We start from the raw sequence: 26,099 nt of genomic DNA, 5'->3' as shown, positions 1-26,099 counted from the left end.
ATTGTGGAGGCCAGGTCATCTGATGCAGCACTCTCCTTGGTCAAATAGCCCTTACACAGCCTGGAGGTCATTGTCCTGTTGAAAACAAATGATAGTCCCACTATGTGCAAACCAGATGGGATGGCGTATCGCTGCAGAATGCTGTGGTAGCCATGCTGGTCAGGTGTGCCTTGAATTCTAAATAAATCACTGACAGTGTCACGAGCAAAGCACCCCCACACCATAACACCTCCTCCATGCTTTACAGTGGGTAATACACATTTTGGAGATCATCCATTCACCCACAATGCGTCTCACAAAGATACGGTGGTTGGAACCAAAAATCTCCAATTTGGACTCCAGACCAAAGGACAGATTTCCACCGGTCTAATGTCCATTGCTCGTGTTTCTTGGCCCAAGCAAGTCTCTTCTCCTTATTGGTGTCCTTTAGTAGTTGTTTCTTTGCAGTAATTTGATCATGAAGGCCTGATTCACGTAGTCTCCTCTGAACAGTTGATGTTGAGATGTGAAGCATTTTCTGGGGCTGCAATTTCTGAGGCTGGTAACTGTAATGAACTTATCCTCTGCAGCCGAGGTAACTCTGGGTCTCCCTTTCCTGTGGCGGTCCTCATGAGAGCCAGTTTCATCATAGCGCTTGATGGTTTTAGCAACTGCACTTGAAGATACATTGAAAGTTCTTGAAATTTTCAGAATTTTCTCTAATCTTTGACTGACCTTCATGTCTTAAAGTAATGACGGACTGTTGTTTCTCATTGCTTATTTGAGCTGTTCTTGCCATAACATGGACTTGGTCTTTTACCAAATAGGGCTAGCTTCTGTATACCACCCCTACCTTGTCACAATACAACTGACTGGCTCAAACTCATTAAGAAGGAAAGAAATTCCACAAATTAACTTTTAACAAGGCACACCTGTTAATTGAAATGCATTCCAGGTGAGTACCTCATGAAGCTAGTTGAGAGAATGACAAGAGTGTACAAAGCTGTCATCAAGGCAAAGGGTGGCTACTTTGAAGAATCTCAAATATAACATATGTTTTGATTTGATTAACACTTTATTTGTTGGTTACTACATGATTCCATATGTGTTATTTCATAGATTTGATGTCTTCACTATTATTCTACAATGTAAAAAATAGTAAAAATAAAGAAAAACCCTTGAATGAGTATGTGTGTCCAAACTTTTGACTGGTACAGTATATCAGGAACGGTTTTCTTTTCTTTACAGGAAGCAATTAGAATTATTCCCAGTTCACCCCAGCTAAAAGATAAACAAGAATTTCAGTTCTGAGGCAAAGAGAATAGACACTACAACCTTAACTATACTTCTCAACAGATCTCAGTGTTTGCCAAGAACCAGGACTAGAGTATTCCCCTTCCCATCTCCAGCTGATAAAGTAACAACATCCTGTGTCTGGAGCCTGGTTCTGAGTGGACTCACTGGTTCCTGGTTCTGTATGTCCACTAGAAGATCTCAAAAATCACTCATTCAACTGAAGGCACATGCAGATTGGAATTTTGAAGATGAAAACTGCGTGGGCCGGGTGTCAGTCTGCTGAAACAATGTTAAGAGCCTGCAATAAAGACAAGCAACAATTCAATGCCATCAAGACAAAAATACTACATTTCATGATTCAACCTCTTTAGAAACAAAATAAATTACAAATATTAAACATTATACCATCCACCTGGTAAATGATTGTGGTTTAGTTTGTGTTTATACATTAATTCATCTAATACATTATTAAGATAAGCTACATTTAGGCAGAGTTTTTGTGGCTCATTGATTTTTCAGTGATGTCCTTTTATGCATTTTGGTGGAGCCGAGTCAGTGTTCTGGAGGGGTCTCTGGCGGTAAACTGGGATACGGTGCATGATCCATCCAGCCGGGACTACGAGAGTGAACGCAAACACTGACATTGTGAAGAGAGATTGCTGTGAGTGAAACAAGGAGATCACATACATATTTAGCATGTAAAACATTGCTGTGAGGGAAACAAGGAGATCACACATATTTAGCATGTAAAACATTGCTGTGAGGGAAACAAGGAGATCACATACATTTTTAGCATGTAAAACATTGCTGTGAGGGAAACAAGGAGATCACATACATTTTTAGCATGTAAAACATTGCTGTGAGGGAAACAAGGAGATCACATACATTTTTAGCATGTAAAACATTGCTGTGAGGGAAACAAGGAGATCACATACATATTTAGCATGTAAAACATTGCTGTGAGGGAAACAAGGAGATCACATACAAATTTAGCATGTAAAACATTGCTGTGAGGGAAACAAGGAGATCACATACATATTTAGCATGTAAAACATTGCTGTGAGGGAAACAAGGAGATCACATACATATTTAGCATGTAAAACATTGCTGTGAGGGAAACAAGGAGATCACATACATTTTTAGCATGTAAAACATTGCTGTGAGGGAAACAAGGAGATCACATACAAATTTAGCATGTAAAACATTGCTGTGAGGGAAACAAGGAGATCACATACAAATTTAGCATGTAAAACATTGCTATGCAAATACTGAATCAAACGGTCAACAGGCACCACCTGAATGTAACGCCTTAGTCTTGTAATAATAATAAATTGAACAAAAATATAAACGCAACATGTAACAGTTTCAACGACTTTACTGAGTTACAGTTCATATGCGGGAATTAGTCAATTTAAATAAATTAATTAGGCCTTAATCTATGGATTTCACATGACCGGAAATACAGATATGCTTCTGTTGGTTACAGATACAGAGTGGGCATCGATGCGAGGAGCTGCGATGTACCGGGCTATGAACATGTACTGGAGACACCGTGCGCTCCACCGCATAACACGGTGCCTGACCAGTACGACGCTCCACCCGGTAAGCACGGGGAGTTGGCTCAGGTCTCCTACCTGACTCCGCCAATCACCCCGTGTGCCTCCCCCCCCCAAAAAAAATCTGGGGCTGCCTCTCGTGCACCTCTCCTCGACCTAACTCCTCGTAGCGTCGCCGCTCCGCTTTGGCTGCCTCCAGCTCCTCTTTAGGACGGTGATACTCTCCCGGCTGTGCCCAAGGTCCCTTGCCGTCCAAAATTTCCTCCCATGTCCAGGAGTCCATCAATTGCTGCTTCTTCCTACCACGCTGCTTGGTCCTTTGGTGGTGGGTAGTTCTGTAACGCTCCTCCTCTTCGTCTGATGATGAGGAATAGGAATCATCGGACCAACACGCAGCGTGGTAAGTGGTCATAGTAAATTGAATCAAATAAACTGAACACTGAATGACAAAAAACAACAAAGAGAGTGAACGACACGAAACAGTCCTGTAAGGTGAAGAAACACAAAACAGGAAAAAACTACCCACAAACACATGTAACAGTATAACTTTAAACCGTCCCCTCGCCCCGACCTCGGGCGCGAACCAGGGACCCTCTGCACACATCAACAACAGTCACCCACGAAGCGTCGTTACCCATCGCTCCACAAAAGCCGCGGCCCTTGCAGAGCAAGGGGCAACACTACTTCTAGGTTTCAGAGCAAGTGACGTAACTGATTGAAACGCTGTTAGCGCGTACCCGCTAACTAACTAGCCATTTCACATCCGTTACACACAGGTGGGAACAGGGTACCTAAGTATGGTTCTCAATCAGAGACAACGATTGACAGCTGCCTCTGATTGGGAACCATATACCAGGCCAAACACATAGAAAAGGACAACATAGAACAAAACATAGAACGCCCACCCCAACTCACGCCCTGACCAACAAAAATAGAGACATAAAAAGGATCTCTAAGGTCAGGGCGTGACAACATCAGCAAACCGCTCGCTCAAACGACGCTACACACATGGTCTGCGGTTGTGAGGCGGGTTGGACATACTACCAAATTCTCTAAAATGACGTTGGAGGCAGCTTATGCTAGAGAAATTGACATTACATTCGCTTCCAACAGCTCTGGTGAACATTCCTGCAGTCATCATGCCAATTGCACGCTCCCTCAAACTTTAGACATCTGTGGAATTGTGTTGTGAGACACATGAAACATGGGACCAACACTTTACATGTTGCGTTTATATATTTGTTCACTGTAATTTGATGGGTGCTTATATTTGTCCTATTTCACACATGTACAAGCGTTTATTAATAATATAATATGTGTAAATTGGAAATATGTTTTTTGCATATCCCAATTCTCACTGAGACACCCTCTGCGAGTGGGGTCATGGTCAGGGTCTGCCATTATCATTGGTGACCCTAAAGCAATTAGGGTTAAGTGCCTTGCTCAAGGGCACATCTATAGATTTTTCACCTTGTCGGCTTGGGGATTCGAACTAGAAACCTTTCGGTTACTGGCCCAACGCGCTAACTGCTAGGCTACGTTACAGTGTAATTACACTGTAATTACCTTGTTCAGGTTTTTATGCTTTGTGTAAAGCCATCTCTCGCTCTGTCTCTCCCTCTCTCCCTCTCTCTCACTCTCTCTCTTTCTCTCATAGAAACCAACTTCCCCTCAAGCTGTAGGTTTACAGCTGGGCGGACCAATTGACCTTCCCCCCAGAGGCTCATGAACCTTGGCTCTGATGATAATATATCGTTGTCTCCCTAGCACAGTCCCCATCCCCCTGCCTCCATAGCATCCTCCCCTGGCACTGTAAACTTCATAGCAACACCCATAAATGATCCGTTAAAAACCCTGTGGATGTCCCTGAGGAGAGCAGAGCGGACAGCTGGACCAACATTGGGCTCTGTCTCACATCTCAGTCATCATATCTCTTTTCCGAGGGGAAAGCTTGGCTCTACTAACTTATAAATAACAAATAAATAAAACATATTTCTCTCTCGGCTGGAAAACCCACCTCACTTGAATTCACCACATTAGAGAATGTAAAGTGATATGTTACAGATATGGCTGCCTGAGACCGAAACTTTGTTGTTATGTTGTAGTTTCTTGTGTGATGTTTGTGTAATTTTAGGAGTTCAGTGGGCAACAACTTGTAAAAGTTAGCTTTCTTTTAATTAAATTAGTATGAGCTTTGAGCTTTGCCTAAATCTGCCTGACCCTACAATTCTGACATTGGATGGTAATATAGTGTACCATGCACTTTAAAATATTTGCAGACAACAACAAAAAAAGAATACAAAAGATCTAAATAAATTCTTAACATTGACATAACGAAATAAATGCCAAAAGAGACACTTCCAAAACAATGTTTTTTTGGTAATAAGATTACCTTTTATATATATATATAGGTTAGACAGAGACATGGGAAGCTTTGGTTCCTACACCAGGCCCAATCTTGTCCTTTGGTGGCTTGCTGTAGATATTTGATCTGTGGTCCAGCAGAACCGCCTTTGTTCGAACAAGGAACCCAGTGAGTCCCCTAAAAAGAGCAAACATTGCTCTACTTAGTCCTATGTGGCTAACGTCAGGTTCTCTCAGCTTCTGGACAACAGACCCTTTCTTAGTAACACAAACACTTTCCAGCAGCACATCCTGTGTGATAGAATCAGATAGACACTGGGCCTTTATCAAGCCTTCCCATCATCATCATCCAAAGTGAGGAGTCACTATAACAGGGCCCAGACTAAAAAACACACCATAGTACAAAAAACATACTATACATGCAATCATATTGAGGACTGGTTTTATATAATTTGGTTTAATTGCAATCAAATGGTATTGAAAAATGGTATCGAAATGTTTCACCTTAAAATGAAGCCTGCTTGCTTGATACCTTGAGAAAATAAACACTGACTGCAGCCCACTATGGCAATGGTTCACAGTTGATGAGTTCTACATTAATATTTAGCTAGTGCAGAATGACCATATCACATTTGTAATGTATAATCAGATTACATGGGAAGACATAAGGTCAACACAACAAAAATAACAGCAAGCTGTGTCATGTGCCATAGGTCGCTAGGAACCAGGAGGTTGTAGGTATTGCTGAAACGTATGTTCGTCATTATGAGACTCTTCAAGAGTAAACATACAGCCTGGTTACTGTAAACATACTTATCTAAAGGTCTAGATATGATGCACTCAAGTTAGAAAGCGCTATTCTCAGGGCATGTGCTACAATACAGTTTGTGCAGACAAACTCAGACATGTGACATCCATAACAACACATTTGACCAGATTGTATTGCTCTAAATGCACATTCATATTGTCATTCAGGAAATGTTATAGGATGTCAGCGTGAATAGAAGAGTGCAGAAGAGAATGGATTTAGGAACTGATGGCCTGTGCCAACCACATGATAATCATTGTAAAAATGTCATATTTGAATAATCACCTAGGCTTTTTTGATAAGAAATGAACTTAAGCAATCGGGAAGAATGCACATTTTCCTTTATAAAATAAGTATAATTTTGAAAATAGTTACAGAAGCCGAATACTCTTTCTCTGGAGAAGTCAGAATCCATGGACAGGATAAATTTTATGTAACCGGTTGCCCTCAGTTGGAGGACAGTGGTACTTCAGTGATGACTGTAAATTCCACACTGAAGACCATTAAGTGCAATCAACTATCATTGTGGCCTAGCCACTTATTGTGTAAGAAAACACATAAGACAAAACACAAAAGTAAATAATGTATTAGGTGTATAGCATATTATTGAATTATTTAGGCTTGTTTGATTGTTTAAAAGGTTCTGATCTACAATCTTCACACCGCAACTGCACAGGTGTCAGTCGGTAAAGAATCTGAAATCCCTAGAGAAGATGCAGGTGTATTTATGCACACTGTGTGGTCTTCATGGTAGCTCATTGTTGCGCTCATGGAGTGTAATTCCCTGTTTACAAATAGGCCTATAACAGAGAAATCCAGTGAAAGTGCATGTGTAGCTGTCATTGCATGCATTTGCTCCATTGTTAACATGTTGGTAACCCACTCTTTGATTGTTTACAATTTTCCAGACTGTGGCTTTTAAATACTCATAAACTGCACTTTAAATATTTCATGAGTACTGGAGGCCTATTATATGACCTACCTATATTGCTCGCACATACAGCTAGACGGCGCTCGCAAGCTGACAATTCCCGACTCATTACAGATTTGAACCAGTCAGCAAACTGCCTCCGGATAGGCCATACCACCCACCCAACCAAGCGCCGCGCAAGGATGTTTTTTTTCTTCAGGAAAACAAATCCAAGCAAAGGGTCGCGTCTTGAGTTTGTTTTCTCGCAAAAAAACATGCAATTTGTTGAGAAGTCGAGGCAAAGTGGATCGAAAGGCACATACTGCATTCTCTCGTTGGATATGGCGTCGATCTATGCGTGATGCTCGGTGTTACAAAGGGGATTTGTGCCGTTGACAATTTTTTTTCTAAAAGGAATTATCATAACTTGAGTCGGGAATCAACTTGAAAGGAAGAATAATTTCTGTAAGAAGAGAAGGAAAGGAAGGCTCGAGCATATTGAAGTCTGCTCAAGGTATGACATCTCAAACTATTCAATCAACGACCTATATTATTAATGAACATTTACCAAAGTTGTCAAGTCTCCGCGCACTAGTCAAAGCGGACGTAGCAACCGACATGTAATTACAGGGTTATGAACGTGGCTAACAGGCTACCGAAATGTTTCTTAACGTTTTTGCACTGAACTTGTTTGTTTTAATGGCCACCTTTACTGTGATTAATTTCCGATTCAACCGAACCTATTCCACACGAGGAATGGGCATGCGAAGGTTTTAGCAGGAATAATCGAACTGCTGTCAGCAAGGCAACAATAGCTCCGTGGTATGGCTAATGGATTACGATAGTTTACTAACAAAGCCTTTCAACTGCATTCTTCTGGCTTGTTATGTAGCCGTTTTGTCGGCAAAGTTGCAGCGACACAGAACGGTCTAATCCGTATGCTATTCCCCTAACTAGAACACCTCTTGTTAGATTGTACATACAAAAAAATAAAAATAAAGGCCTCTACTATTATTCAATAAAAAGTGAAACATTGTTGTTATTTATTGCTAGCCTATACATCGCCTCTTTACTGTTGAAGTGACGGATGCGGCGTTGCAATGAGTGATGTCCCAATTTTGTCAACGTCAAACATTAAAAAAAAACTTAAACTTACATTTGACTCCAACAGTAACGCCATTTGAATAACCTCTTTCCTTCTATGGCAACTTGAATGTAGTTTTTGGGCTTATCTCAGGTAGCAGAGTGTTTACTTGTCTGCTTTAGGATGTTTAGTGTATAAGAGGACCCTATGGAGTGTGAAATCCACCAGTATGCCATTGAGTTGCGTCAGAATGGCTCACACAGGCATCTGATTAGAATTTGTATTTTTTTATTTTATTTATTTCACCTTTATTTAACCAGGTAGGCTAGTTGAGAACAAGTTCTCATTTACAATTGCGACCTGGCCAAGATAAAGCAAAGCAGTTCGACACATACAACAACACAGAGTTACACATGGAATAAACAAACATACAGTCAATAATACAGTAGAAAAGTCTATATACAGTATGTGCAAATGAGGTAGGATAAGGGAGGTAAGGCAATAAATAAGCCATGGTGGCAAAGTAATTACAATATAGCAATTAAACACTGGAATGGTAGATGTGCAGAATATATACACTGCTCAAAAAAATAAAGGGAACACTAAAATAACACATTTTAGATCTGAATGAATGAACTATTCTTATTAAATACTTTTTTCTTTACATAGTTGAATGTGCTGACAACAAAATCACACAAAAAGTATCAATGGAAATCAAATTTATCAACCCATGGAGGTCTGGATTTGGAGTACTACAGGCTGATCCAACTTTGATGTAATGTCCTTAAAACAAGTCAAAATGAGGCTCAGTAGTGTGTGTGGCCTCCACGTGCCTGTATGACCTCCCTACAACGCCTGGGCGTGCTCCTGATGAGGTGGCGGATGGTCTCCTGAGGGATCTCCTCCCAGACCTGGACTAAAGCATCCGCCAACTCCTGGACAGTCTGTGGTGCAACGTGGCGTTGGTGGATGGAGCGAGACATGATGTCCCAGATGTGCTCAATTGGATTCAGGTCTGGGGAACGGGCGGGCCAGTCCATAGCATCAATGCCTTCCTCTTGCAGGAACTGCTGACACACTCCAGCCACATGAGGTCTAGCATTGTCTTGCATTAGGAGGAACCCAGGGCCAACCGCACCAGCATATGGTCTCACAAGGGGCCTGAGGATCTCATCTCGGTACCTAATGGCAGTCAGGCTACCTCTGGCGAGCCCATGGAGGGCTGTATCGGCCCCCCAAAGAAATGCCACCCCACACCATGACTGACCCACCGCCAAACCGGTCTTGCTGGAGGATGTTGCAGGCAGCAGAACGTTCTCCACGGCGTCTCCAGACTGTCACGTCTGTCACATGTGCTCAGTGTGAACCTGCTTTCATCTGTGAAGAGCACAGGGCGCCAGTGGCGAATTTGCCAATCTTGGTGTTCTCTGGCAAATGCCAAACATCCTGTACGGTGTTGGGCTGTAAGCACAACCCCCACCTGTGGACGTCGGGCCCTCATACCACCCTCATGGAGTCTGTTTCTGACCGTTTGAGCAGACACATGCACATTTGTGGCCTGCTGGAGGTCATTTTGCAGGGCTCTGGCAGTGCTCCTCCTTGCACAAAGGCGAAGGTAGCGGTCCTGCTGCTGGGTTGTTGCCCTCCTACGGCCTCCTCCACGTTTCCTGATGTACTGGCCTGTCTCCTGGTAGCGCCTCCATGCTCTGGACACTACGCTGACAGACACAGCAAACCTTCTTGCCACAGCTCGCATTGATGTGCCATCCTGGATGAGCTGCACTACCTGAGCCACTTGTGTGGGTTGTAGACTCCGTCTCATGCTACCACTAGAGTGAAAGCACCGCCAGCATTCAAAAGTGACCAAAACATCAGCCAGGAAGCATAGGAACTGAGAAGTGGTCTGTGGTCACCACCTGCAGAACCACTCCTTTATTGGGGGTGTCTTGCTAATTGCCTATAATTTCCACCTGTTGTCTATTCCATTTGCACAACAGCATGTGAAATTTATTGTCAATCAGTGTTGCTTCCTAAGTGGACAGTTTGATTTCACAGAAGTGTGATTGACTTGGAGTTACATTGTGTTGTTTAAGTGTTCCCTTTATTTTTTTGAGCAGTGTATATATATTACAGTGCAAGTAGAGATACTGGGGTGCGAAGGAGCAAGATAAATAAATACAGTATGGGGATGAGGTAGTTGGATGGGCTATTTACAGATGGGCTATGTACAGGTGCAGTGATCTGTGAGCTGCTCTGACAGCTGGTGCTTAAAGCTAGTGAGGGAGATAGGAGTCTCCAGCGTCAGTGATTTTTGCAGTTCGTTCCAGTCATTGGCAGCAGAGAACTGGAAGGAAAGGCGGCCAAAGGAAGAATTGGCTTTGGGGGTGACCAGTGAGATATACCTGCTGGAGCGCGTGCTACGGGTGGGTGCTGCCATGGTGACCAGTGAGCTGAGATAAGGCGGGGCTTTACCTAGCAAAGACTTGTAGATGACCTGGAGCCAGTGGGTTTGGTGACGAGTATGAAGCGAGGGCCAGCCAACGAGAGCGTACAGGTCGCAGTGGTGGGTAGTATATGGGGCTTTGGTGACAAAACGGATGGCACTGTGATAGACTGCATCCAATTTGTTGAGTAGAGTGTTGGAGGCTATTTTGTAAATGACATCACCGAAGTCGAGGATCGGTAGGATGGTCAGTTTTACGAGGGTATGTTTGGCAGTATGAGTGAAGGATGCTTTGTTGCGAAATAAGAAGCTGATTCTAGATTTCATTTTGGATTGGAGATGTTTAAAGATATACTTCTCCTTAATGCAACCGCTGTGTCAGATTTCAAAAACGCTTTACAGCGAAAGCACATCATGGAATAATCTGAGTACAGCGCTCAGAGACCAAAACAAGCCATACAGATACCCGCCATGTTGTGGAGTCAACAGAAGTCAGAAATAGCATTATAAATATTCACACACCTTTGATGATCTTCATCGGAATGCACTCCCAGGAATCCCAGTTCCACAATAGATGTTTGTTTTGTTCGATAAAGTCCATAATTTATGTCCAAATACCTCCTTTTTGTTTGCGCGTTTAGTTCAAAAATCCAAATTCACAAGGCGCGAGCACTAGGTCCAGACGAAAAGTCAAACAGTTCCATTACAGTTCGTAGAAACATGTCAAACAATGTATAGAATCAATCTTTAGTATGTTTTTATCATAAATCTTCAATAATGTTCCAACCCTTAGTCAAACAGCTCTTATTCACCCCCCCCCCCCCCCCCCTTCACAGTAGAAGCCTGAAACAAGGTTCTAAAGACTGTTGACATCTAGTGGAAGCCTTAGGAAGTGCAATCGTACCAAATGTACACTATCTTGGATAGGCAAAGACTTGAAAACCTACAAACCTCAGATTTCCCACTTCCTGGTTGAATTTTTTCTCAGGTTTTTGCCTGCCATATGAGTTCTGTTATACTCACAGACATCATTCAAACAGTTTTAGAAACTTCAGAGTGTTTTCTATCCAAATCTACTAATAATTTGCATATCTTAGCTTCTGGGCCTGAGTAGCAGGCAGTTTACTCTGGGAACGCTTTTCATCCGAATGTGAAAATAGCTCCCCCAGCCATAAGAAGTTAATGTGATTCTGGAAGGAGAGTTTACAGTCTATCCAGACACCTAGGTATTTGTAGTTGTCCACATATTCTAAGTCAGAACCGTCCAGAGTTGTGATGTTGGACGGGCGGGCAGGTGCGGGCAGCGATCGGTTAAGAGCATGCATTTAGTTTAACTTGCATTTAAGAGCAGTTGGAGGCCACGGAAGGAGAGTTGTATGGCATTGAAGCTCGTCTGGAGGTTAGTTAACACAGTGTCCAAAGAAGGGCCAGAAGTATACAGAATGGTGTCGTCTGCTTGGAGGTGAATCAGAGAATCACCAGCAGCAAGAGCGACATGATTGATGTATACAGAGAAGAGAGTCGGCCCGAGAATTGAACCCTGTGGCACCCCCATAGAGACTGCCAGAGGTCCGGACAACAGGCCCTCCGATTTGACACACTGAACTCTATCAGAGAAGTAGTTGGTGAACCAGGCGAGGCAATCATTTGAGAAACCAAGGCTGTTGAGTCTGCCGATAAGAATGTGGTGATTGACAGAGTCGAAAGCCTTGGCCAGGTCAATGAATACAGCTGCACAGTAATGTCTCTTATCGATGGCGGTTATGATATAGTTTAGGACCTTGAGCGTGGCTGAGGTGCACCCATGACCAGCTCTGAAACCAGATTGCATAGCGGAGAAGGTACGGTGGGATTCGAAATGGTCGGTAATCTGTTTATTAACTTGGCTTTCGAAGACCTTAGAAAGGCAGGGTAGTATAGATATAGGTCTGTAGCAGTTTGGGTCTAGAGTTTCTCCCCCTTTGAAGAGGGAGATGACCGCGGCAGCTTTCCAATCTTTGGGAATCTCAGACGATACGAAAGAGGTTGAACAGGCTAGTGATAGGGGTTGCAACAATTTCGACAGATAATTTTAGAAAGAGAGGGTCCAGATTGTCTAGCCCGGCTGATTTGTAGGTGTCCAGATTTTGCAGCTCTTTCAGAACATCAGCTATCTGGATTTGGGTGAAGGAGAAATGGGGAGTCTTGGGCGAGTTGCTGTGGGGAGTGGAGGGCTGTTGATCGGGGTAGGGGTAGCCAGGTGGAAAGCATGGCCAGCCGTAGAAAAATGCTAATTGACAGTGTTTCCTAGCCTCAGTGCAGTGGGCAGCTGGGAGGAGGTGCTCTTATTCTCCATGAACTTTACAGTGTCTTAGAACTTTTTTGAGTTTGTGCTACAGGATGCACATTTCTGCTTGAAAAAGCTAGCCTTTGCTTTCCTAACTGCCTGTGTATATTGGTTCCTAACTTCCCTGAAAAGTTGCATATCACGGGGGCTATTCCATGCTAATGCTGAACGCCAATGGATGTTTTTGTGCTGGTCAAGGGCAGTCAGGTCTGGAGAGAACCAAGGGCTATATCTGTTCCTGGTTCTGCATTTTTTGAACGGGGCATGCTTATTTAAGATGGTGAGGAAAGCACTTTTAAAGAATACCCAGGCATCCTCTACTGACGGGATGGGGTCAATATCCTTCCAGGATACCGGGCCAGGTCGATTAGAAAGGCCTGCTCGCTAAAGTGTTTTAGGGAGCGTTTGACAGTGATGAGGGGTGGTCGTTTGACCGCGGACCCATTACAGATGCAGGCAATGAGGCAGTGATTGCTGAGATCTTGGTTGAAAACAGCAGAGGTGTATTTGGAGGGCAAGTTGGTTAGGATGATATCTACGAGGGTGCCCGTGTTTGGGGTTGTACCTGGTGGGTTCATTGATAATTTGTGTGAGATTGAGGGCATCAAGCTTAGATTGTAGGATGGCCGGGGTGTTAAGCTTGTCCCGGTTTAGATCACCTAGCATCACGAGCTCTGAAGATAGATGGGGGGGCAATCAATTCACATATGGTGTCCAGGGCACAGCTGGGGGCAGAGGGTGGTCTATAGCATGCGGCAACGGTGAGAGACTTGTTTCTGGAAAGGTGGATTTTTAAAAGTAGAAGCTAGTAGAATGTCAGGTCTAGGGTTGCAAAGGCTCGGAAACTTTCCAGTAAATTTCTGTAATTTTCCCGGGAAATTTTCCATTAGAAGTTAAGAATTTTGCTTAAATTCATCAAAAAAGTTAGCGAGTAAAAGGGCTCAGGATTACACAGGGTCATGGCTGGCACGAAAGACCGGGAGGCCACTCCCCCAAGTTTTTTGGGGGGGAACACGGGGAGTGTGGCTGAGTCAGGTTGGAGACCTGAGCCAACTCCCCGTGCTTACCGTGGCGAGCGTCGTACTGGTCAGGCACCGTGTTATGCGGTGGAGCGCGCGGTGTCTCCAGTGCGCGTGCATAGCCCGGCGCGCTACATTCCAGCTCCCCGCATCTGCCAGTGCGGCGCACTGGAGGTCTCGAGCGTAGAGCCTGCACAACCCGTCCTGGCTGGATGGTTACCTTCGCCCGGCAAAGGCGGGGTGCTGGCACAGGACGCACTGGGCTGTGCAGACGCACCGGAGACACACAGCAGGATATCCTGGGCCGTAGAGACGCACTGGCGGCGAGATGCGCTGAGCCGGCACCATCCGTCCTGGCTGGATGCCCACTCTAGCCCGGCCGATGCGGGGAGCTGGAATGTAGCGCACCGGGCTGTGAACACGCACTGGAGACACCGTGCGCTCCACCGCATAACACGGTGCCTGACCAGTACCACGCTCCCTACGGTAAGCACGAGGAGTTGGCTCAGGTCTCCAACCTGACTCAGCCAATCTCCCCGTGTGCCCCCCAAAAAAAACTTGGGGGAGTGGCCTCCCGGTCTTTCGTGCCAGCCGTGACCCTGTGTAATCCTGGGCCCTTTTACTCGCTTCCTCCGCCTTCCTCGCTGCTTCCACCTGCTTCCTTGGCATGCGATACTTTCCCGCCAGGATCTCCTCCCACGTCCAGGAACCTTTCCCGTTCAGGATATCCTCCCATGTCCATTCCTACTTACCACGCTGCTTGGTCTGTTTGTGGTGGGTAGTTCTGTCACAAACGTTGTCAGGGTGGAAATGACAGGACCAAGGTGCAGGGTGGTAAGCGCACATTTTCCTTTATTTTTTTAATGTCACCAACAAAACAACAAAACGAACGTGAAGCTCCGTAAGGCTATACATGCATTAACGAAGACAACTACCCACAACTAAGGTGGAAAAACAGGCTGCCTAAGTATGATTCCCAAACAGAGACAACGATAGACAGCTGTCCGTGATTGAGAACCATACCCAGCCAAAACATAGAAACAGAAAACATAGAAATAAAGAAACTAGAATGCCCACCCTAGTCACACCCTGGCCTAACCAAAATAGAGAATAAAAGCCTCTCTATGGCCAGGGTGTGACAACACCCCTCCAGCCAGACATGCTTTATCTACTCATTTGCTGGATGCAGAGTTCAAGTGAAGGTCAAGCAAATCATAGAGAAAGCGGACTGTATTGCAATCATCTCTGATGGGTGTTCGAATGTTCGTGGGCAAGGAATAATTAACTACATCATCTCCACCCCTCCACCAGTATTCTACAAGAGCACAGACACAAGGGACAACAGACACACCAGTCTTTACATTGCAGATGATAGACTTACTACACCACTCGCGTCGCGTGCGTGAGTGTTGCAAAATATATGTAGAAATCTATATTATTAAATTATTGCACCCACTCTGCTCGCGCCCGTCAACGAGTGTCTGTGATGACAAGGGCTAAAATAGAAGTCAGTTTTGCAAGCTAGCTAGCTAAATTGCCATAAATGTTTAATGCTTTTCAACCTGTCCCCAAATGAATGTAATTGGTTTAGAGATTGTTTTGATATTTTAACCCGATCGCATTTGGTGTGGGGGGACAAAATACATTTATGCACGATGGCGCATGCACACAGCCGGTTTGGGTTCTGTGTGAGCTGAAGGCAGCCATCAATGACCTTGGACCACAGAAGGTATTTGCACTGGTGACAGACAATGCTGCGAACATGAAGGCTGCTTGGTCTAAAGTGGAGGAGTCCTACCCTCACATCACACCCATTGGCTGTGCTGCTCCTCAAGGACATCATGGCACTGAGAACAATGGATACACTCTACAAGAGAGCCAAGGAAATGGTTATATATGTGAAGGGTCATCAAGTTATAGCAGCCATCTACCTCACCAAGCAAAGTGAGAATAATAAGAGCACCACATTGAAGCTGCCCAGCAACACCCTTTGGGGTGGTGTTGTCATCATGTTTGACAGTCTCCTGGAGGGGAAGGAGTCTCTCCAAGAAAAGGCCATATCACAGTCTGCCGATATGGACAGCCCCATCAAGTGGATCCTCCTGGATGATGCATTTTGGGAGATAGTGGTAAAGCAGCCTGAAACCTATAGCAGTAGCCATTGCACGGATTGAGGGAGACAATGCCATCCTGTCTGATGTTCAGACTCTGATTGCAGATGTAAGAGAAGAAATCTGTACTGTCCTGCGCACTTCACTGTTGCTCCAAGCAGAGGAAACTGCAGTTCTGAAATACATCAAAAAGCGTGAGGAGTTCTGCCTGAAGCCCATACATGCCGCAGCATACATGTTGGATCCCAAGTATGCTGGCAAGAGCATACTGTCTGGTGCAGAGATCAACAAGGCCTATGGTGTCATCACTGCCGTGTCTTGCCACCTTGGCCTGGATGAGGGCAAGGTTCTTGGCAGTCTGGCGAAGTACACTTCCAAGCAAGGGCTTTGGGATGGAGATGCAATATGGCAGTCGTGCCAACATATCTCATCAGCCACCTGGTGGAAGGGACTTTGTGGATCTGAGGCTCTTTCCCCTGTTGCCTCCATCCTCCAAATTCCACCAACATCAGCCGCCTAAGGCCGCACAACTGGTCCTTGTTTGGGAACACACACACCAAAGCACACAACAGGCTGACCAATACAAAGATTGAAAAATTGGTGGCCATCTGGGCAAATTTGTGGCTTTTTGAGCCTGACAACGAGCCATCCTCAACAAGGTTGGAAAATGACAGTGAAGATGAGGGCTCAGAGTCTGATGTTCAAGAGGTGGACATTGAGGAGGTCCAGGGAGAAGACATGGAAGCCTGAGAGGAAGACAACCAAAGCTTTAGTTTCTAGACTTATGTACAGTTTTAAGTCGGAAGTTTACATACATACATACACACATACAGAAACGATTTCAGAACAATCTGAGATGGTGGGTGTCTTTTTTTCTCTTTCCTGTGCTGCTTTCTGAGTTGGAATGACCATTCTATTACTGAATATTTTGCACACAAAATTGATTGGCTAATTTCCTTCAGACAGAGGATAATGCAGACTGTTTGTAGAGGATTGTGGGATATTTCTCAATAGTTGTATAATTTCTGAATGTAACCATCTACAGTTGAAGTTGGAAGTTTACATACACTTAGGTTGGAGTCATTAACTTCTCTAGGGTATGTGGGACGCTAGCGTCAACAGCCAGTGAAACTGCAGGGCGCCCCAATTCAAAACAACAGAAATCCCATAATTTAAATTCCTCAAACATACAAGTATTTCACACCATTTTAAAGATACACGTGTTGTAAATCCAGCCACAGTGTCCGATTTCAAAAAGGTTTTACGACGAAAGCACACCAAACGATTATGTTAGGTCAGAGCCAAGTCACAGAAAAAGACAGCCATTTTTCCAGCCAAAGAGAGGAGTAACAAAAAGCAGAAATAGAGATCAAATTAATCACTAACCTTTGATGATCTTCATCAGATGACACTCATAGGACTTCATGTTAAGCAATACATGTATGTTTTGTTCGGTAAAGTTCATATTTATATCCAAAAATCTGAGTTTAGGCGGGACGCTACTGTCCCACTTGGCCAAAAGGCAGAGAAAATGCAGAGCGCCAAATTCAAATAAATTACTATAAAAATCAAACTTTCATTAAATCACACATGAAAGATACCAAATTAAAGCTACACTAGTTGTGAATCCAGCCAACATGTCAGAATTCAAATAGGCTTTTCGGCGAAAGCAAACAATGCTATTATCGGAGGATAGTAGCATTGTTTGAGAGAAGCATATTTCAACCCTGCAGGCGCGACACAAAACGCAGAAATAAAAATATAATTCATGCCTTACCTTTGACGAGCTTCTGTTGTTGGCACTCCAATATGTCCCATAAACATCACAAATGGTCCTTTTGTTCGATTAATTCCGTCGATATATATCCAAAATGTCCATTTATTTGGCGCGTTTGATCCAGAAAAACACGGGTTCCAACTTGTGAAACGTGACTACAAAATATCTCAAAAGTTACCTGTAAACTTTGCCAAAACATTTCAAACTACTTTTGTAATACAACTTTAGGTATTTTTTTACGTAAATAATCGATAAAATTGAAGACGGGATGATCTGTGTTCAATACAGGATTAAAACAAACTGTAGCTAGCTTTCTGGTCACGTGCCTCTAACAAAAAGGACACTTCGAGTGACCCTCGTTCAAGATGGCCGTACTTCTTCATTACACAAAGGAATAACCTCAACCAATTTCTAAAGACTGTTGACATCCTGTGGAAGCGGTAAGAACTGCAAGAAGGTCCCTTAGAAATCTGGATTCCCAATGAAAATCCATTGAAAAGAGAGTGACCTCAACAACAAAAAAATATCTGAATGGTTTGTCCTCGGGGTTTCGCCTGCTAAATAAGTTATGTTATACTCAGACATGATTCAATCAGTTTTAGAAACTTCAGAGTGTTTTCTATCCAAATCTACTAATAATATGCATATCTTATCTTCTGGGGATGAGTAGCTGGCAGTTTAATTTGGGCATGCTTTTCATCCAAAATTCAGAATGCTGCCCCCTACCCTAGAGAAGTTAAAACTCATTTTTCAACCACTCCACAAATTTCTTGTTAACAAACTATCGTTTTGGCAAGTCGGTTAGGACATCTACTTTGTGCATGACATCTACTTCTAATTTTTCCAACAATTGTTGACAGACAGATTATTTTACTTATAATTCACTGTATCACAATTCCAGTGGGTCAGAAGTTTACATACACTAAGTTGACTGTGCCTTTAAACAGCTTGGAAAATTCCAGAAAATTATGTCATGGCTTTAGAAGCTTCTGATAGGCTAATTGACATAATTTGAGTCAATTGGAGGTGTACCTGTGTATGTATTTCAAGGCCTACCTTCAAAGTCAGTGCCTCTTCGCTTGGCATCATGGGAAAATCAAAAGAAATCAGCCAAGACCTCAGAAGAAAAATTGCAGACCTCCACAAGTCTGGTTCATCCTTGGGAGCAATTTCCAAATGCCTGAAGGTACCACGTTCATCTGTATAAACAATAGTATGCAAGTATAAACACCATGGGACCACGCAGCCGTTATACCGCTCAGGAAGGAGACGCGTTCTGTCTCCTAGAGATGAACGTACTTTGGTGCGAAAAGTGCAAATCAATCCCAGAACAACAGCAAAGGACCTTTTGAAGATGCTGGAGGAAACCGGTACAAAAGTATCTATATCCACAGTAAAACGAGTCCTATATCGACATAACCTGAAATGCCGCACAGCAAGAAAGAAGCCACTGCTCCAAAACTGCCATAAAAAAGCCATACTAACTGCACATGGGGACAAAGTACTTTTTGGAGAAATGTCCTCTGGTCTGATGAAACAAAAATAGAACTGTTTAGCCTTAATGACCATGGTTATGTTTGGGGGGAAAAGGGGGATCCTTGCAAGCTGAAGAACACCATCCCAACCGTGAAGCACAGGGGTGGCAGCATCATGTTGTTGGGGTGATTTGCTGCAGGATGGACTGGTGCACTTCACAAAATAGATGGCATCATGAGGAAGGAGAATTATGTGGATATATTGAAGCAACATCTCAAGACATCAGTCAGGAAGTTAAAGCTTGGTCGCAAATGGGTCTTCCAAATGGATAATGACCTCAAGCATACTTCCAAATTTGTGTCAAAATGGCTTAAGGACAACAAAGTCAAGGTATTGGAGTGGCCATCACAAAGCCCTGACCTCAATCCTATAGAAAATTTGTTGGCAGAACTGAAAAAGCGTGTGCGAGCAAGGAGGCCTACAAACCTGACTCAGTTACACCAGCTCTGTCAGGAGGAATGGACCAAATTTCACCCATTATATTGTGGGAAGCTTGTGGAAGGCTACCCGAAACGTTTGACCCGAGTTAAACAATTTAAAGGCAATGCTTCCAAATACTAATTGAGTGTATGTAAAGTTCTGACCCACTGGGAATGTGATGAAAGAAATAAAAGCAGAAATAAATCATTCTCTGTACTATCTGACATTTCACATTCTTAAAATAAAGTGGTGATCCTAAATGACCTAAGACAGGGACTTTTTACTAGGATTAAATGTCAGGAATTGTGAAAAACTGAGTTTAAATGTGGATGAGCGATGGCCGAGCGGCATAGGCAAGGTGCAATAGATGGTATAAAATACAGTATATACATGTGATATGAGTAATGTAAGATATGTAAACATTATTAAGTGCGATTATTTAGAGTGAATTGTATAAAGTGACTAGTGATCCATTTATTAAGGTGGCCAGTGATTGGGTCTCAATGTAGGCAGCAGCCTCTCTGAGTTGGTGATAGCTATTTAGCAGTCTGATGGCCTTGAAGTAGAAGCTGTTTTTCAGTCTCTCGGTCCCAGCTTTGATGCACCTGTACTGCCCTCGCCTTCTGGATGGTTGCAGTGTGAACAGGCAGTGGCTCGGGTGGTTCTTGTCCTTGATGATCTTTTTGACCTTCCTGTGACATCGGGTGCTGTAGGTGTCATGGAGGGCAGGTTGTTTGCCACTGGTGATGTGTTGTGCAGACCGCACCACCCTCTGGAGAGCCTTGCGGTTGAGGGCGGTGCAGTTGCCATACCAGGCTGGGATACAGCCCGACAGGATGCTCTCTATTGTGCATCTGTAAAAGTTTGTCAGGGTTTTGGGTGACAAGCCAAATTTCTTCAGCCTCAGCGCTGTTACGCCGTCTTCACCACACTGTCTGTGTGAGTGGACCATTTCAGTTTGTCTGTGATGTGTACACCGAGGAACTTAAAACTTTCCACCTTCTCCACTGCTGTCCCTTCGATGTGGATAGGGGGGTGCTCCCTCTGTTGTTTCCTGAAGTCCACGATCATCTCCTTTGTTTTGTTGACGTTGAGTGAGAGGTTGTTTTCCTGACACCACACTCTGAGGGCCCTCACCTCGTCGTTGTTGGTAATCAAGCCCACTACTGTTGTGTCGTCTGCAAACTTGATGATTGAGTTGGAGGCGTGCATGGCAACGCAGTCGTGGGTGAACAGGAAGTACAGGAGGGGGCTGAGCACGCACCCTTGTGGGGCCCCAGTGTTGAGGGTCAGCGAAGTGGTGATGTTGTTTCCTACCGTCAGAAAGTCCAGGACCCAATTGCACAGGGCGGGGTTGAGACCCAGGGCCTCCAGCTTGATGATGACCTTGGAGGGTACTACGGTGTTGAATGCTGAGCTGTAGTCAATGAACAGCATTCTTACATAGGTATTCCTTTTGTCCAGATGGGATAGTGCAGTGTGATGGCGATTGGGTTGTCTGTGGACCTGTTGGGTCGGTATGCAAACTGAAGTGGGTCTAGTGTGGCCGGTAAAGTGGAGGTGATATGATCCTTGACTAGTCTCTCGAAGCACTTCATGATGACAGAAGTGAGTACTACGGGGCAGTAGTCATTTAGTTCAGTTATCTATGCCTTCTTGGGTACAGGAACAATGGTAGCTGTCTTGAAGCATGTGAGGACAACAGACTGGGATAGGGAGCGATTGAATATGTCCGTAAACACACCACAGGTGTGTGTCAAGTCTGAACTCAGCAGCAGTGTCAATGGTGAAACCACTTGCTCATTCTCCCGGAGCAGACAGCTGATCTACTGATGGTGAACCAGCTGTTTTAGTACATGCTCCGCAGCTGGCCTGGGGAGTGGGGATTTGGACTGTCTGCCATCCTGCCTGAGATGATGCTGTGAAGTTAGAGTCCGGCTCATTAGTTAGCACAGTAGTAAAGCAAAGCTCTCAATGAGAATGACGCAGAGAGAGCCTACTTGTTATTCCCCCAGCACTATCCTAGTCAACAATCAGCTGAGATTTGTTGGTAGAAGACCAGTACAGAGTTTCTCTTCTGAGGTTTGGTGTCCCAAACCTCCATTTCCAGCTCAGGGAGCCACACGTCCTGACTCTTTTGACGATAACTTGGGACAGCTTTGCTCTAAGATAATGCTAATTTGGATGTTCGAGCAATGAACTGGTAGGGCACCTTAAATGATTAAAGAAGATCTTAGAAATCAATAGCCTTCTTCTACATCTTCATTGTAAGTAAATGAAGAGAAAATCCCTGTGGGTTATGGAGCGCTAAAGGCTATAGCCTTATGAATGAGTGAACTGTTATAGTATCAATTCAAGGCTTTGGTGTTTTTGTAACGAGTGCGTTGAGAGTCGGGAAGCAAGTTCAAGGAGTGAGTGTTTTAATAAATAAAATAAACAATGAACACGAAACACAAACAACTCACCGACATGAAAACAGAGTCAATAACCAAGGGGAGTGACAGATATAGGGAAGATAATCAAGGAGGTGATGGAGTCCAGGTGAGTGTCATGAGGCGCAGGTGCGTGAGACGATGGTGACAGGTGTGCGAGACGATGGTGACAGGTGTGCGGGATAATCAGCACCCTGATGACCGGCTTCTAGAATAGTTTTATTGATGACAGGGAAAATAATATAACCTAGCATAAATTTGATAAGGTGCTGAAAGAGAACCTTGTCTTTGACACTTTTTAATGACGATAAAATGTGCTACTTGGTACCTTACAATGCAGTGAATGTATGTATTTTTCTACTGCTGGCGTTTGTCATCCGCTTTCTTTCTTTGTGTCAATGACATGTTGATTGGTCCTAAAGAGATTTTGAAGCTCTTTTAAAAGAGGAATATATGAAGTGATTTAATCCTCATTTTTATTCAGTGCAAATTCTGTATGGGTCAGGTGAGGTCACCAGCACACATATGTCTTTGACACATCCAAGCGTGTGGAGTGTTTATGCATGTGTGTGTGAAGAACACTGATTCAATGAGAAAATCTCAATGCGCAGTGCCTTTTGGAATGTTGAACTAAATGGCAGAGTAACCAGTTGAAGAACTAGACCAATCTGCAACTCTGGACTATCTGGGGCATTGCATAAACAGTAGTCAAATCGGCATTTGGCCTCTGCTTTAGCTATAGAACACTTAGTAGGTCAAGTTATCCCAATTGTTACTGTCTACCTTATGCAAATTCATGGCTGTGCGCACGTGTGAGCTGTACTGTGGCGTCAGATGACAGCCACTGTTAATGATCTGATAAAGGTTGAACTGGAGGGTTTTGGGAGAGCTGAAATTTTAGGAGGATATAAATTGGACCCAGAGATCTCCCAGACACGAGACGTATGTGGCAGGGACTACAAAGTGAAAACCAGCCACTTCACGGACACTGACGTCTTGCTTCCGGACAAGCTAAACACCTTCTTCGCACGCTTTGAGGATAACACAGTGCCACCGGCGCAGCCCGCTACCAAGGACTGTGGGCTCTTCTTCTCTCTGGCCGATGTGAGTAAGACATTAAAGTGTGTTAACCATCGCAAGGCTGCCGGCCCAGACGGCATCCCTTGCCGCGTCCTCAGAGCATGCGCAGACCAGCTGGCTGGAGTGTTTACGGAAATATTCAATCTCTCCCTATCCCAGTCTGCTGTCCCCACTTGCTTCAATATGTCCACCATTGTTCCTGTACCCAAGAAAGCAAAGGTAACTGAACTAACCTATCCCATCTGGACAAGAGGAATAACTATGTAATAATGCTGTTCATTGAGTATAGCTTAGCATTCAACACCATAGTACCCTCCAAGCTCATCATTAAGCTTGAGGCCCTGGGTCTGAACACCGCCCTGTGCAACTGGGTCCTGGACCTCCTGACGGGCCGCCCCCAGGTGGTGAAGGTAAGAAACAAAACCTCCACTTCACTGATCCTCAACACAGGGGCCACACAAGGGTGCGTGCTCAGCCCCCTCCTGTAATGCCGGTTCACCCACCTGCGTGGCCACGTACACCTCCAACTCAATCATCAAGTTTGCAGACGACACAACAGTAGTAGGCCTGATTACCAACAACAACGAGACAGCCTACAGGGAGGAGGTGAGGGCCCTGGGAGAGTGGTGCCAGGAAAATAATCTCTTAGTCAACGTCAACAAAACAAAGGAGCTGATTGTGGACTTCAGGAAATAGCAGAGGGAGCACGCCCCTATCCACATCGACGGGACCGCAGTGGAGAAGGTGGAAAACTTCAAGTTCCCCGGTGTACACATCACTGACAATCTGAAATGGTCCACCCACACAGACAGTGTGGTGAAGAAGGTGCAATAGCTGTGCAGCGACGTTCCCCATCCAACCTGACAGAGCTTGAGAGGATCTGCAGAGAAGAATGGGAGAAACTCCCCAAATACAGGTGTACCAAGCTTGTAGTGTCATACCCAAGAATACTCGAGGCTGTAATCGCTGCCAAAAGGTGCTTCAACAAAGTACTGAGTAAAGGGTCTGAATACTTATGTAAATGTTTTATCAGTTTATTTTAAATACATTTGCAAAAATGTCTAAAACCTGTTTTTGCCTTGTCATTATGGGGTATTGTGTGTAGATTTTTTTTATTTAACTAGGCAAGTCAGTTACGAACAATTTCATATTTACAATGACGGCCTACACGGGCCAAACCCGGACGATGCTGGGCCAATTGTGCACCGCCCTATGGGACTCCCAATCACGGCCAGTTGTGATACAGCCTGGATTCGAACCAGGGTGTCTGTAGGAGGCTGAAGAAATTTGGCTTGGCCCCTAAAACCCTCTCAAACCTTTACAGATGCACAATTGAGAGCATCCTGTCGGGCTGTATCACCACCTGGTACGGCAACTGCACCGCCCGCAACCGCAGGGCTCTCCAGAGTGTGGTGCGGTCTGCCAAATGCATCACTGGGGGCAAACTACCTGCCCTCCAGGACACCTACAGCACCCAATGTCACAGGAAGGCCAAAAAGGTCATCAAGGACATCAACAACCCGAGCCACAGCCTGTTCACCCTGCTATCATCCAGAAGGCGAGGTCAGGTGCATCAACAGGTGCATCAACGCTGGGACAAGAGACTGGAAAACAGCTTTTATCTCAAGGCCATCAGACTGTTAAATAGCCATCATTAGCCGGCTTCCACCCAGTTACGCAACCCTGCACCTTAGAGGCTGCTGCCCTATGTACAAAGACTTGGAATCACTGGCCACTTTAATAATGGAACACTAGTCACTTTAATCATGTTTAAATAATGTTTACATACTACTTTACTCATCTCATATTTATATACTGTATTCTATTCTACTGTATTTTATTCAATGCCTCTCCGACATTGCTCAATCTAAAATGTATATATTTCTTAATTCCATTCTTTTACTTTTAGATTTGTGTGTATTGTTGTGAATTGTTAGATACTACTGCACTGTTGGAGCTAGAAAGACAAGCATTTCGCTACACCCGCAATAACATCTGCTAAATGTGTGTATGTGACCCCCCCAAAAAATATTTGATTTGATTTGAGTCTCCTCTTTTGTCTTTCTGCAATTTCGGAGGAAGAAATCCATATAAATGATTGATAAAGTGACTTCACTGTAATTTGAATAATGCATTGATCCTATTTCTGCCTGCCGTTTTGTATGGTAATGTGCTGTGGGAGGCTGAGGTACTCGGTCTGCTCTGTAAATGGCTGATTTAAATACAGAGACCCAACCCACTCTGGTGAGGTGTGTGTGTGTGGTGTGTGTGTGTTTGCAAGCTACAGAATGAAAAATGGGGGATGGCGAGTGTGGTGGCGTGTAGGCTAGCCTTTCCCCTGTCACCTCTCATTAGTGACACATAGCCCAGCTATCCTTGCCACTCCCCTCCCCAAACCCACCACAGGCCCATCCCAGTCCCAGTCCCAACACCCTGCTCCAGCCCAGCTGTCTCCCTCCCCCACACCCCCAGACATCCTTCCTCTTCCCATTCAACATCAGCGAGAAAGAGAGCGTCTGGGGTTAGACTTAGTAAGCTGAGGAGACACTGTGTCCAGGTCTCAAGGAAATTGTTGTTTTACAAACATTAAGATGTGCTTCCAGGATCCTAGTTGAACATGTGGTAATTGTGGTTCTTGAAGTTGATTGTTGTTTGGGCTCTAGCTGTGTATGGGGGGGGGGGGGGTGTATTGTTTAGCTGGCGTTAAGGGATGTATTGTTTACTCTGCATCTATCCTGCCCCTCAGAGGACTCTTGTCTGCAAACAAGACGGCACATCTCAGGGGTTTTCTCTTCATCCTGGATATTCAAATTCTCTACACAAATCCCTCTTAAGCCTGGCACAGTTTTATTAGGTTTTAGTGTATTGCAGTGTGGATATTTGGTTTACCATTGTGTGTATTGATTAAGAGCGTGTGGTTTTCCTGGGAGCCCCTGGGAGGCTGGTTAAAGTGCTGCT

General features: G+C 44.4%; 1 protein-coding gene across 1 annotated transcript in view; it reads left to right on the top strand.

Moving 5' to 3' along the window:
* The first annotated feature begins 7,073 nt into the window (after positions 1–7,073).
* The window catches only part of LOC120023115 (BTB/POZ domain-containing protein 7-like), a 55,570-nt gene continuing 36,544 nt past the window's right edge, over positions 7,074–26,099 (top strand). The window contains exon 1 of the mRNA XM_038967088.1: positions 7,074–7,427. The gene's annotated coding sequence lies outside the window, so the exon portion shown is untranslated. The remainder of the gene's footprint in view (positions 7,428–26,099) is intronic.

This window comes from Salvelinus namaycush, chromosome 28, assembly GCF_016432855.1.
Source record: "Salvelinus namaycush isolate Seneca chromosome 28, SaNama_1.0, whole genome shotgun sequence".
NCBI classification, from domain to species: Eukaryota; Metazoa; Chordata; class Actinopteri; order Salmoniformes; family Salmonidae; genus Salvelinus; species Salvelinus namaycush.
Note: the sequence above shows the minus strand (reverse complement) of the source record. Positions and strands in the feature narration are given on the sequence as shown.